At 42.9% G+C, this 13140-nt stretch overlaps 1 long non-coding RNA gene and 1 pseudogene across 2 annotated transcripts in view; one reads left to right on the forward strand and one right to left on the reverse strand.

Moving 5' to 3' along the window:
* The window catches only part of LOC114597461 (uncharacterized), a 43091-nt gene extending 32390 nt beyond the window's left edge, over positions 1-10701 (reverse strand). Inside the window, exon 1 of one of the 2 annotated variants that reach the window (XR_013393209.1) lies at positions 10410-10701. This is a non-coding gene — a long non-coding RNA (uncharacterized LOC114597461). The remainder of the gene's footprint in view (positions 1-10409) is intronic. The other variant, XR_013393210.1, reaches the window with a different exon arrangement.
* On the forward strand, positions 8550-9502 carry LOC144328122 (uncharacterized; annotated as a pseudogene).
* Positions 10702-13140: the final 2439 nt, after the last annotated feature.

Genomic DNA, 13140 nt, shown 5'->3' on the forward strand with positions numbered 1-13140 from the left:
CATAGGGAAATTCGTTTTGCGAAGCGCCTCCAAAACGGAAAACCCTTTCGTCTAGCGGGTTTTCAGTCTTGCGAGGCGTTCGTCTTGCGGGGCACCACTGTATCGATTCAGGTTATAAGAAAAGAGATTCTAACTAAATATCAGGAAGAACTTTCTGACAGCAAGAGCTGTTCGATAGCGGAACAGACTCCCTCAGGAGGTGGTGGTCTCTCCATCATTGAAGGTTTTTAAGCAGAGGTTGGATAGGCTCCTGTCATGGATACTTTAGGCATCTGGTTGGCCATTATGAGAACAAAATGCCTTCCTAGATGAGCCACTGGCCTGGTGCATCAGGTTTTCTTATGTTCTTATGCTGTCAGTGAAGTGTTTGCTACAAAGCATGAGTAAATGTGGGTTGGACTTCAAACTTTACTTTTTTCTCATTGACAGACAGTCTCCACTTTACACAGATAATTAAAAATAGCTGATGGCAAATCAAAGTTTTGATATAATGGCTTTCTTGCTGCATCAGCCCATCTTCTCTAATAGCTGACAGAAACTGCTTTGTTTTAGGACACCATCCAAATGTGTTACAGCAATCTCCAAATTTAGTTTATTTTCATTAGTATGCTGAATGGCCTTCTCATCCATCTCAGCTAATCAGTCAGTCAGTTTCTGGCCTATATTCTACACTATCCTTCTATAAAATGCTAGCACCTATTTACAGTAGCTGCTCTTTGAATTGGGGGTAGGAGGGAAGAGACTATTTTAGTCTGTTCTAACTTTGCTAGCTTTCTGTATCAAATGAACCATCCCTTTGTGTTCATATGATGCATATCTCACCCACTGAAGTCAACAAGAAATATGCCACAGCATCAGATCTGATGAAGGTTTTGGCTAGGATTTATGACAGAGAGAGGAATGGCTCCGACTTTTCTATAGCAGTATCAATGTACTGACCACTGCCCTTGACATTAGTTTGATCTCAAAATACATACTACACTTTATTCCTACAAAGGACTCAAACCCGTTAAACATATATTTGAAACATTAGTGCCACTCATTTGAGTTTGAGTTACAGCCCCATCTTAAGACTTCTTGTACTGGTTGATACCAGCTTGTGTTGTGATTTATCAGCAGACATTCCAGTACATCTTCGCAACATATTAACACTGTCCTGGCAATACTGAACAGCCAGATATGCAGTGAAGGCCAGTAAGGCAGTTGAATGCCAGCATTTGCCACCCACCACTGTTCAACTACCACAGTGCTGGGGAAGGAAAAACATATTGTTATGCACAAACTCAATCTTGGAGTGGCTCCCTGTCTATCCCTTGGAATTGACTTCCCTGAAATTACGGTCACCAGAGAATGATGAAGCTTCTATGACATAAGGTTTATTTACACAGGCTGAACATAATGCTATGTGCTGGGGTGCCAGAGCTTTGTGGGTGCAAGGCATCCATAAATCCTAGAATTAGTAAAAGTTAGAATTAATCAAGGTTTGATTAAACTGTGTCAAACACAGAATTTCTTGAGTTTAGCTTATGCTAACAAGCCAGACATATTTGACAGGGCTAGCTGAGAGTAAGTCATTTAGGAACAAAGCAGAATAATGGCTCATCAAGGAAACCAGCAAGAGAGCGAAGATCAGGAGGGAGGGGCCCCTCCTCCAGCTGTGTGTTGGTGGGCAGAGACCAAAGGTGGTAGAGAAAGTGGGGATAGAATACAAAGTGGGGTGGCTGTGGCAGCTGGAACAAAGGAAACACAGCTTTTTGCTGTTCTTTGAATCCAATGCTGAGCCTAAGGAGAAGGCCAGACCTGTTCGGGCTGTGAATACTCTGCAATCCCTTCATCTAGGTTCAGGTTGTATATGTGTAAATAAACCATATATCACAAAAACACCACAGTGTCTGCTGTGCCTCACTGTCCCAAAAGGGAACACAGACCCTTGTAAGCTTGTCTGATACCCCTGAAATCTCACATCACTGGACGGAGATTGGGGTGCAGTGTTAGAAACTCAGATATATAAGCTAATCACCAAATGGTACCTTAAACCTAGGTTGCGGTCGTCACAACAAAATGTCTAGGCGGCACACACCCCTCCCCGAGTTTTCATTTTTATATTATTATTATTATTATTATTATTATTATTATTATTATTATTATTATTATTATCATTTCATTTCTATATTGCTTTATATTTTAAATAAAAAATCTCAAAGCACTTTACAACACATTAAAACACCAAATAAACATCAGAATAAAGCAAATACAAGCTTCAAGGAACGTATTTCAGATCCTTCTTTAAGTGACAGTATACCGGAAAAAGCGTCTCCACCCACATCGTTCAGCCCAGACACCGAGGTCCAGCTCCAAGGGCTTTTTGGTGGTTCCCTCACTACAAGAAGTGAGGTTATAGGGAACCAGGCAGAGGGCCTTCTTGGTAGTGGCACCCATGCTGTGGAACGCCCTCCCATCAGATGCCAAGGAAATTAAAAACTATCTGACTTTTAGAAGACTTCTGAAGGCAGTCCTGTTTAGGGACGTTTTTAATGTTTGATGTTTTATCGTGTTTTTAATATTCTGTTGGGAGCTGCCCAACAGATGGGTGGGGTATAAATATTAAAATTATTATTAAAATTATTATTATTATAACATGTTTCCCCATATTTATTTACCTACTCAATTTATATAGCTTCCCCATAGAAGAAGTACTCTAGGAAGCCAGTGTGGTATAGTGGTTAGAGTGTTTGACTAGGACCTGGGAGATCAGAGTTCAAATTCCCACTCAGTCATGAATTTCACTGTGTGACCTTGGGCCAGTCAAAGCCTCTTAACTTACCTCACAGAGTCATTATAGGATTAACTGAGGAAGGGGTGAACCAGGTACTCCTTGGAGAAAAAGGTGAATATAAATGCAATAGGCTCTTCTGCTTTGCTGCTTAAAAAAGCTGGAGGAGCACTTATTTAGCCCATGTGGCTCTTTACATAAAGTTCTGATAGACTTAATCAACAGATGCAAGCACTGCCTTCATAGCTACTTGTGTTATCTGGTGCTTAGAGAACAAAAAGCAGCATTTGGATTGTAGGCTTTCCACATCTCCACAATCCAAGCCCCCAGCAGCACAGATCACAAGACTTTCACAGGATGAAATTCTAAATCTCACCCAACAAAGACATACAGTGGTGCCTCGAAAGACGAAATTAATTCGTTCCACGAGTTTTTTCGTCTTGTGATTTTTTTCGTCTTGCGAAGCACGGTGTCGGAAAAGTTTTGGAAAAGCTTCAAAAATCACCAAAGTCTTCAAAAACCTCAAAAAAGGCTACCACACCACGTGCTATGAGTTGCTCCTCGAAGTCAAGTCGCAACTGTATTAACGGTTTTAAGAAAAAAAAACTTGCAAGACGTTTCCGTCTTGCGAAGCAAGCCCATAGGGAAAATCGTCTAGCGAAGAAACTAAAAAAACCAAAAACCCTTTCGTCTTGCGAGTTTTCCGTCTTGCGAGGCATTCGTCTTGCGAGGTACCACTGTACATAGGATTTCATTGAGAAACCCTCAGTTTGCACCACAAACTCTTCCCATCACCATTCAGAGAAAACCACTTTTAAGAGTCACAACCCAAGACTTCAGTGTCCCTCAATGACTCCACTCCAAAATTTGTTTAGATTTTAAGCACCACTGTGATAATTAGAACTTAACCAAAACATGTTGGGTTTAGAAGGGGGTGGTCTAGAATGCTAAGCCCAGGTTTTGGCCACTCCTCAAGGAAGCAAGTTTCACAGTTGCTCCCCTCCCACAATCCCCAAGTAGCTTTCCTTCTCAGCAGGCACTATCTGATATTGCTTCAACTTCTCTACTCATCAGTCATCCTAACTCTGGGGTGTTACTGCCAAATACAGTCTGCCTCTCCTTGTAGACGCATGCACAGATCACAGGCCACCTAACCCCGAAGTCCATTCCTAACTTTTGCTTCTGCCAAAAGGCCTTTAAGGTAAACTCTTACCTGCTTACCACCCCAATACCACTCCCAACTTCCATCAGGCCCACCCATTCACACGTTCCCTTATCCTCCCCTACCCACCCTTAAACTCTGACTCCTGAAATGTCAATATATCCCTTCCAGGGAGTTACTTTACATGTATCCCCACCATGCTCCTACACACACACACACACACACACACACACACACACACACACACACCAAGGCAAGGCTTGACACGATCCCTTCACATGTCTTGAAACCCTGCCGCCTCCACATGTTGATACTCTTCAATGCTTTTCCTCACACTCCTTCTGTGTTTTGTATCTCCATGGCACTCTTAATAATTGCCAGCTTTAAAAGCCCCCACCCACCCACCTTCCCACCCAACTTTACCTAGAACAGAGGTGTCCCAAGGCAACACAGACTGGTTGGCCACAGCTGGGTCGGGTCCCTGCAAGAGCCCTAGAGCCAGGGGAAGAAGGACCAACAGTGCTGCCAAGGCAGCAAGAGGGGAGCCGGGGGGGGGGAGGAAACCCACTACAGCCAGCCATTGGGAGGCAAGCTGGGTGAAGAAGTGGGTGGGGGCAATGGCCGTCAGATGCTCTAAGCGCACCCCAGAGAAAAAGGGAAGCAGCACTGGCTGGCTGGCAGATGAAGCAGGGCACCTCAGAACAAGCTTCCTGGCTCCTCCCTCAGGACTGTCTGGCCCTGCAATGGAGGCGAGGGGAGGGAGTGGGAGAGGGAGAAGCACATCTCAGGGTGGACTGGCCAGCCCAGTGTGGCTGCTCCAAGGCTTGATCACTTTAGCAGTCCTCTTTTCTAGAGAAGCCCAACTAACAGCAATACAAATCATGAGATTGGAGTAGGCCCCCCCCAATTTTGTTTAACCCTAAACTCAATTATAGTATCCTTACAAGTAATTTGATTTATTATATTTCTATGCCACTTGTTATTCAAATGAATCCCAAAGAAGCTTACAAACAATAAATAACAATGATATGATAGAACATAATAGAACACCACAAATAAAAAAAGTAATCATATAGAATAACAAATCATCAGTGAGTTACAATCTATAAAACACTGTTAACAAAGCAACAACTAAAAAAATAAACCAAAGAACAAAATTAAAACAAGTCATATTGTACGATTAACAAATCAATATAGCATTTATAATCTATAAAAACATATTAACAACGTTAAGAAAATAGCAACGGAAACTAAGCACTGTTAAGATCATACACACATGACCACTGACATACAGGGTGAACCGTATGAGAGAACCACCTCACCAGCTGCCTCTACAGGCAGATCAGTACAATAATTTATTATCAGGACATATTGAATTAGTGTCATGTACTTTCCTGAACAAGGTAAAAACTTGATGAAGAGAATTTCATCATTAATACAAAACTGACTATGGTGGCACAAGAAATGGGGAAGGAAACAACTGTCAATCTATTTTAAAATCTGAAATAAAATGATAAGATACATGAATACTCCTATACACTAGCCCCTCCTATATTGAAATTTGAAATTTATACTTTCGTGAAATTATATTAGCATGAAACATATAACAGATTTTAGAAAAAGAATTCTCAAAGTATTTGACTTGCATTTATATTCTACCTTTTGTTTTCACCAGAAAATCACACATAAAAATGGCTTTTAAAACAAATGTAAGGTTCCAAAGCATCAATGCAGGCCAAAGGAATAAATAAATAAATAAATAAATAAATAGGTAAATAAATAAATAAAATTTTATTTGTATCCTGCCCTTCCCAGTTCAGAAAACACTTAATTGTGATACAACAAAAAAAAGCATAAAATACAGTATAAAAGCGTGAATAATAATAAATTCAAAATTCAATTTAGAGGAAAATCCATCCAATAAACATTAGATGATCACCAGGGCTAGCTGGCTAAATTAGTCCTATTTGGGCCAGCGAGGAGGCCAGGGGAGAATTAGCTGTTGGATCCCAGAGCGGGTAATCTTCATAAAAAGGGGAGGGATAGGGAAGGAAGGGGAATAAAAGATCAGGCTAAATTCAAATTGAAAGCTAGGTGGAATAGCTCTGTCTTACAGGCCCCGCAGAAGGTGGTTAAATCCTGCAGGTCTCATGGGAGAGAGGATTCCACCAGGTCAGAGCCATCACTGAGAAGGCCCTGGTGGAGGATAATCTGACTTCCTTAGGGCTCGGGACCTCTAAACTATGATTATTCATGGATCTTAAGGTCCTCTGCGGGGCATACCAGAAGAGGTGGTCCCATAAATACGAGGGCCCTAAGCCACAAACGGCTTTAAAAGTCAAAACCAGCACCTTAAACCTGACTCTATACTCCATTGGGAGCCAGTGCAACTGGTAAAGCACTGGGTGAATATGATCCCATGGGAGAGACCCCGCGAGGAGCCTCGCTGCAGCATTCTGCACCCGCTGGAGTTTCTGGGACAGTTTCAAGGGCAGCCCCGCGTAGAGTGAATTACAGTAGTCAAGCCTGGAGGTGACCGTCACATGGATCACTGTGGCCAGATTGGGGCGGGAAAGGTAAGGGACCAACTGCTTAATACAGCAGAGGTGGAAGCACTTTCACTTTCCCTCTCTCCGCTGCAGAGTGAATATACCGTATTTGTCCATCTATAAGACCACCCAATGTATAAGACGCCCCCTAATTTTTGACACTATTTTTCAGGGGGAAACCCTAGTCTTATACACAGAAAAATATGGTATTTACTGTGGATATATTCCTTTACATTTACAAATACTAAGAATTTACATTTACAGTGGTACCTCGGAAGACGAATGCCTCGCAAGACAAAAAACTCACTAGACGAAAGGGTTTTTTGTTTTTTGAGCTGCTTCGCAAGACGATTTTCCCTATGGGCTTGCTTCGCAAGATGGAAACGTCTTGCAAGTTTGTTTCCTTTTTCTTAACACCGTTAATACAGTTGCGACTTGACTTTGAGGAGCAACTCATAGAACGCGATGTGGTAGCCTTTTTTGAGGTTTTTAAAGACTTTGGTGATTTTTGAAGCTTTTCCAAAACTTTCCTGACACCGTGCTTCGCAAGACGAAAAAAATCGCAAGACGACAAAACTCGCGGAACGAATTAATTTCGTCTTGCGAGGCACCACTGTACATTTCTTTACATTTACAAATACTAAGAATTATACAGTGGTACCTCCAGTTGTGGACTGGATCTGTTCCGGAGCTCCGGTCGGATCCCAAGGTTTCCGCAACGAGAGGGACTGCTTCTGCACATGAGTGCACGGCAGTAGAGCGCTTCTGCGCATGGCGTGGTAGAGTACTTTTGCGCATGTGCACACGGCGAAACCTGGAAAAATACTTCCGGATTTGCCGCACATGTATCCCGAAGGATATGTAACCAGAGGTGAACGTAAGTAGAGGTAAAGGTAAAGGTTCCCCTGCCCGTACGGGCCAGTCGTGTCCGACTCTAGGGTTGCACGCTCATCTCGCTTAAGAGGCCGGGAGCCAGCGCTGGCCGGAGACACTTCCGGGTCACGTGGCCAGCGTGACTAAGCGGCATCTGGCGAGCCAGCACCAGCGCCGCACACGGAAACGCCGTTTACCTTCCTGCTATAAAGCGGTACCTATTTATCTACTTGCACTTAGGGGTGCTTTCGAACTGCTAGGTGGGCAGGAGCTGGGACCGAACAACGGGAGCTCACCCCGCCGCGGGGATTCGAACCGCCGACCTTGCGATCAGCAAGTCCTAGGCACTGAGGTTTTACCCACAGCGCCACCCTATTATTGATTGTATGATTTATTTTTATGCAGCTATTGTGGGATTTATGTGTGAGTCATGAGCACACGTTGTTCCATTTGCCTCAACAAAGCTTCTTTAAAGGGGAAAGCATTTGCAATCTTAAGTGATTATGATATTTATGTTGTTATAAAAAACATTTATAGTTAAATATTTCCAGATTTCCAGATAATCTGCAAAGCAGCATTTCCATTTACCCCATTCTTATTTTTTAGTGCCTCATAAGGTGAATATTTATTCTTTACTTTAGTCCTGATTTTATCTTTATTCAATATTTTTCTTTAACATTTCTGTGCGATCTACAATATTATTACTATAAATGGCACCTTAAACCACCATTATTTCTCCCATTAGTGCTAAACCCCAGCAACAGCAGTAGGATGTCCCACAAAAGGGATGATGGAGAATGACTTTGTTGATTCGCTATATATCACTGTTGTTTTTGTTTTTTAATCATAGAAGGGTGGACATGTAAAGTAAAACTTTAAAATCTGGAAGTTCACAAAACAGCAGGGAATTACTCAATAGCAGTTGGTCCGCCGCCACCCCTCCCGGGCATAGTGGGACAGCAGGCAGGGCAGTGTGAAAGTAGGTGGAGCCACTTTTTTCTACTGATCCCACCCCTGTACCTTTAAAAGAAGTCTGAAATGCAGGAATTATGCCCGCAAAGCTATTCATGGCATAACTATATCAAGGGAGGGGAGGGACATCGTGATAAAGGGGCTTTATTCTTTATAGCCTAACACTGCAGCGCTCATCAGCTCTTTTTTTTTTTTTTTCCATATCAGGCCCGTAGCATCCATGGACACTACTATAAAAATAGTGTATGGGAGTATAGACACCACCTTATTCTGTAAACCAACTGACCAACAAACATATCTACAGTACATGCTTCTAGCTACCATCCCAAACATCCGAAACAATCCATTGTATATAGCCAGGCCCTACATTACAGCCACATCTGTTCCAACTCTACAGACAGAGACTCTCTCCTAAGAGATGTACTGCAAAACTTTTTAGAAATAAAATATCCGCCTGATGAAGTTAATCAACAGATCAACAGAGCCAGACTGATACCCAGAGAGAACTTGCTGCAAGACAGACCCAAAAAAGAAAATAACAGAACACCACTAGTAATCACATACAGCTCCCAAGTTAAAACAGTTCAATGCATCATCAGAGATCTACAACCTCTCCTAGACAATGACAGTTCTCTTTCTCAAGCTCTGGGGGGAAGACCTTTCATTGCCTACAGACAGCCACCCAGTCTTAAACAACTCCTCACCCACAATAATACAACAACCAGACTTAACATGGACACTGGTACCAGAACCTGCAATAAACCCAGATGTCAACTTTGCTGCCACATACACCCAGACAACACCATCACTGGCCCCAACAACATCAAACATACCATCTCAGGACTATTTAATTGATCATCTTTTAACACTGTGTACGCCATCAAATGCCAACAGTGCCCTTCAGCTCTCTATATTGGACAAACAGGCCAAACCCTACGCCAAAGGATTAATGGACATAAATCTGACATCAGGAATCACAAGACAGAGAAACCAGTAGGACCCAGGGCATTCTATACAAGATCTCAAAGTAGCTGTCATATTATAAAAGAATTTCAGAAATAGACTGGAAAGAGAAGTTGCTGAATTGCAACTTATTACCAAACTTAAAACCATGGAGATACCTGGTCTGAATAGAGACATTGGATTCCTTTCTCATTATACATGATAAAGCTATTTTTAGCCCTCTCACCCCTAGCTTTTTCCTGTAAGACCAATTGCAGTCTAACAGTCGTCAACAGGTTTACCACACCTATCACCAATCACCCATTTCCACCACCCTTCTGAGTAATACCCCTCCCCACCTTCTCACTATACATAAGGGTTTGGTGACTTCTGTTTCAGTGTTTCTGAAGATGTGTGCATGCACATGAAAGCTCATACCAATAACAAACTTAGTTGGTCTCTAGGGTGCTACTACTAGAAGGATTTTTTAAATTTTGTTTCAACTACAGCAGACCAACACAGCTACCTAACTGTAACTTAACAATCCTATACGCACATGTTTTATACCCAAGTACAAAATTAAGTCTTGAGAAGTGATCCATGGATTCCTGTTAGTTTGTCCCCAAACAGAAGCATGCTGGAAATGAAAAAGGTTCTATAGGATTCCTTTTACAATGTTCTGATCAGTGTACTGAGACCAGCACAGAGGTCAACTGCCTTCCTAGAAGTTACTGGTGAATAGTGACAAAGGTTACACTCAGAATATTATGCTGAGGGGCAGCTGGTCAAGTGCAGTAGTGGGAACATCAGTTGAGGGGGGGATGTGGCCCCCAAGGCCACTCTAATCTGGCCCTCAGAAATTTCCCCAGGCCACCTGCTCCCCTCAGGCCACATTTCCCACTGGCCCTCCTTTGCCCCCTGAGTGTTTCTGCCTGGCTGAAATGTGTCCTTGAACTCAAATAATGCCTCTTGGTGCTGTTGTGTAACTAGCCAATAAAGGCTTATCAAGGGGAAAGCAAGTTTTTTTTAAAAAATGCCTGGACATATTAGTCATGCTAAGCACACACACCCCATAGTTAGCTCCCTTTCCCCTTTTGTAGCTTTGTTTGAGGGGGAAAAAATTAAATAAAAAACTCACCCACTGAGGTGATTTTCTCCCCTGATGCTGGGCTCCACTTCACTCCAGTTTCTCCAGGTCCCTTCTATTTTTCTCATATATATGCAAACAAATATTCTGCCAGCAAGGCCATAACATACACATATTTGCAGTTGGCTCCCCACCCAAAGACATGCAACCTCCTCTCTAGAAAATGGCCGCTCTAACCCTAACGAAGTCGAAGAAAAGTACTGCAGCTGGGTTGGTTGGGGGAGTTAATTAGAACCGCCCTCTTAGAAAATGCTGCAATTCAATTGGCTGGAGACACTGATGATGCAGGCCCTTTCTTGTGTGCTACACGGCTGTGTTCTGAAGACCTCCTGACACGCTAAGCGGGTGCAGTTATACTATCTAGATCTAGATACATGTTCATTCCAAACAGTACAGTAGGTAGATTTCTCTATGACGAAACGTAGCGTTTCTCAAATTTTGTTCAGAGTCCTGCTAAGTTCTGCTAAGGGACATTCCCCAAAGAAAGAAAGAAATGTAATGGTATATGGTAGGCAAGCACGCACAATGTATGATTTCCATTGAGCTGCGCCCATGGGAATTAAATGCAGTGAAATTCAAGCAGCGATCCTGAGCCTCCCTCCCGCTACTTTGCTTTCCTAGCTTCCAAACACCGCGTGTTGCTACAGGTTACCAAGACGGTAAAGGGCACAGGAGTGGGCAGCTTAGTGCAATGCAGGCACAGCAGCTCCTCGCTGCCTCGCCCATCCCCCTTCTCGTTCACTAGTAGAGATGTGTCGTGTGAAGCTAGATAAGCAGCGGCACCCTGCCCGCGCGGCACTAAGTACTTGTGGGCTAAGTACTTGTCATGGGAATCCCTCTTCTGCCCCTTAGCACCTTCCTTTGAGCTGTAGCCTGTCAGCAATAGTTAAATATGCTGCTCCTTTAATGCTGATGGAGAGATAAGAACTATCTCTGATAAGAGCCAAAGCCTTAAGGATGACAAACAAAGGCTTCTCCCGTCAGAGGAGATCAGGAGATCAGCAGCAAAGTTTTTCAAAGTCTCAAAGTTGCTGCTTTTAAAAGTTGCTGCTCTGGCTGGCTTTGCTTCCTCTACCAATAATCAATCTCTCTCCCTTTAAAAAAAAATGTTTAAAAATAATTTGCTGCAAGGATTCCAGCAAAGCTTTGTTTAAAGTGTAGGGTTCTGTTACTGCAAAAAAGTTTTTAAACTAGGGAGGTAAGGAATTGTTGAAGTGTGGCTGTGATTATTCTCCTCCTGACACAGGGGCAGGACCTAGCAAGACAGTGATTGTTCATTGGATGCATATGAGGGTGCCCACTTCCAGCTAAGCCATCCAAGAGACTGAAAATGGACTGGTTGTCTCCTGCTATGAAGGGTAGGACTCAAACCAATGGCTTCAGGTTACAAGAAAGGAGATTCCAACTAAACATCAGAAAGAACTTTCTGATAGTAAGAGTGGTTCAACAGTGGAACAGTGGTCGTGGACTCTCCATCACTGGAGGTTATTAAGCAGAGATTGGATGGCTATCTGTCATGGATGCTTTAGCTGAGATTCCTGCATTGCAGGGGGTTAGACTAGATGACTCTTGGGCTCCCTTCCAACACTACAATTCTATGATTCTATGACTCCCAAGACACTCTGAGTGATTTTATGAAGGGGGACAGAGATAGCATATATTGGCTGGGAGCTGGCAGGTAAGGCAGCTTTGTTGTACTGAAAGCACCAGGTGAGCCTCCCTGAGAAGGGCATTCCACAAATGGGGAGCCACTGCAGAAAAGGCCTGTTCTTCTGGCTTTTAAGATTTTGGAGTTCCAGGATTTTTTGGAGGACTAAATTCAATTGTTGTAGAAAGAGATGAGCTGGTGTTTGCCACTTTTCTACTTCGAAAGACAGCAGTGGGGAAGGACTGTGTAAGGTACTGCTGCGTAGGGTACTGCAGTGTACAAATTTTATAAAATAATTGAATGAGTGAATGAATGAATACATCATCTACAGAAAGGGGCACAGTCTCTACCATTTCCAGGGAGATACGGGGGAAGACTCAGGCAGGGGGATTGGAAAATCTCTGCCAGTCAGTGCAGCTAAAGAGTGTGACCTGTGACCTTCCAGATGTTGTTGGACTATAACTCTCATCAGGCTAATGGGAGTTGAAAACCAACAATATTCGGAGGGTTAAGGGTCCCTCATTCCTGATGTAGAGACAATACTGAGCTAAATGGACCAATGGTCTGACTCGATATAAGGCAACTTCCCATGTTCCTATGAATGAAGAGGCATTAGAGTTCTTCTGTACAGTAGACATAATATAAATTAAATAATGCGAAATTAACTAAAAACTTTATAAAAGTGCACAAAATTGCAAGAGCATGGGGCAAGTTCTCCAATCCTACGCACAGATACCTGAGCATATGTCCCATTGGACTCAGTGGCATTACTGCTGAGTTGCACTATCTGTGGCTCATTAACTGTAATATCAAAGGCACGACCAGTATCGCAAACAAAAGCCTATAGCTTCCAACACTTAACAACAAACGCAACTGAGGCTTATTTTATCAGTGTGATATACTGTGATTTGAATGCCAGGAAAATGCAGCATCCCTGAATTCTCCTTTGAGAGAATACAAGCAGCAAGCTGTACACTGCTCTACAAAAAAGTATGCAAAACCCTCCTATTACACAGGATAAGGACATACATTCAGGATCTTTTAATGTGGATTAGTTAACAATTTCACCATCCT

This window comes from Podarcis muralis, chromosome 6, assembly GCF_964188315.1.
Source record: "Podarcis muralis chromosome 6, rPodMur119.hap1.1, whole genome shotgun sequence".
Classification (NCBI taxonomy): domain Eukaryota; kingdom Metazoa; phylum Chordata; class Lepidosauria; order Squamata; family Lacertidae; genus Podarcis; species Podarcis muralis.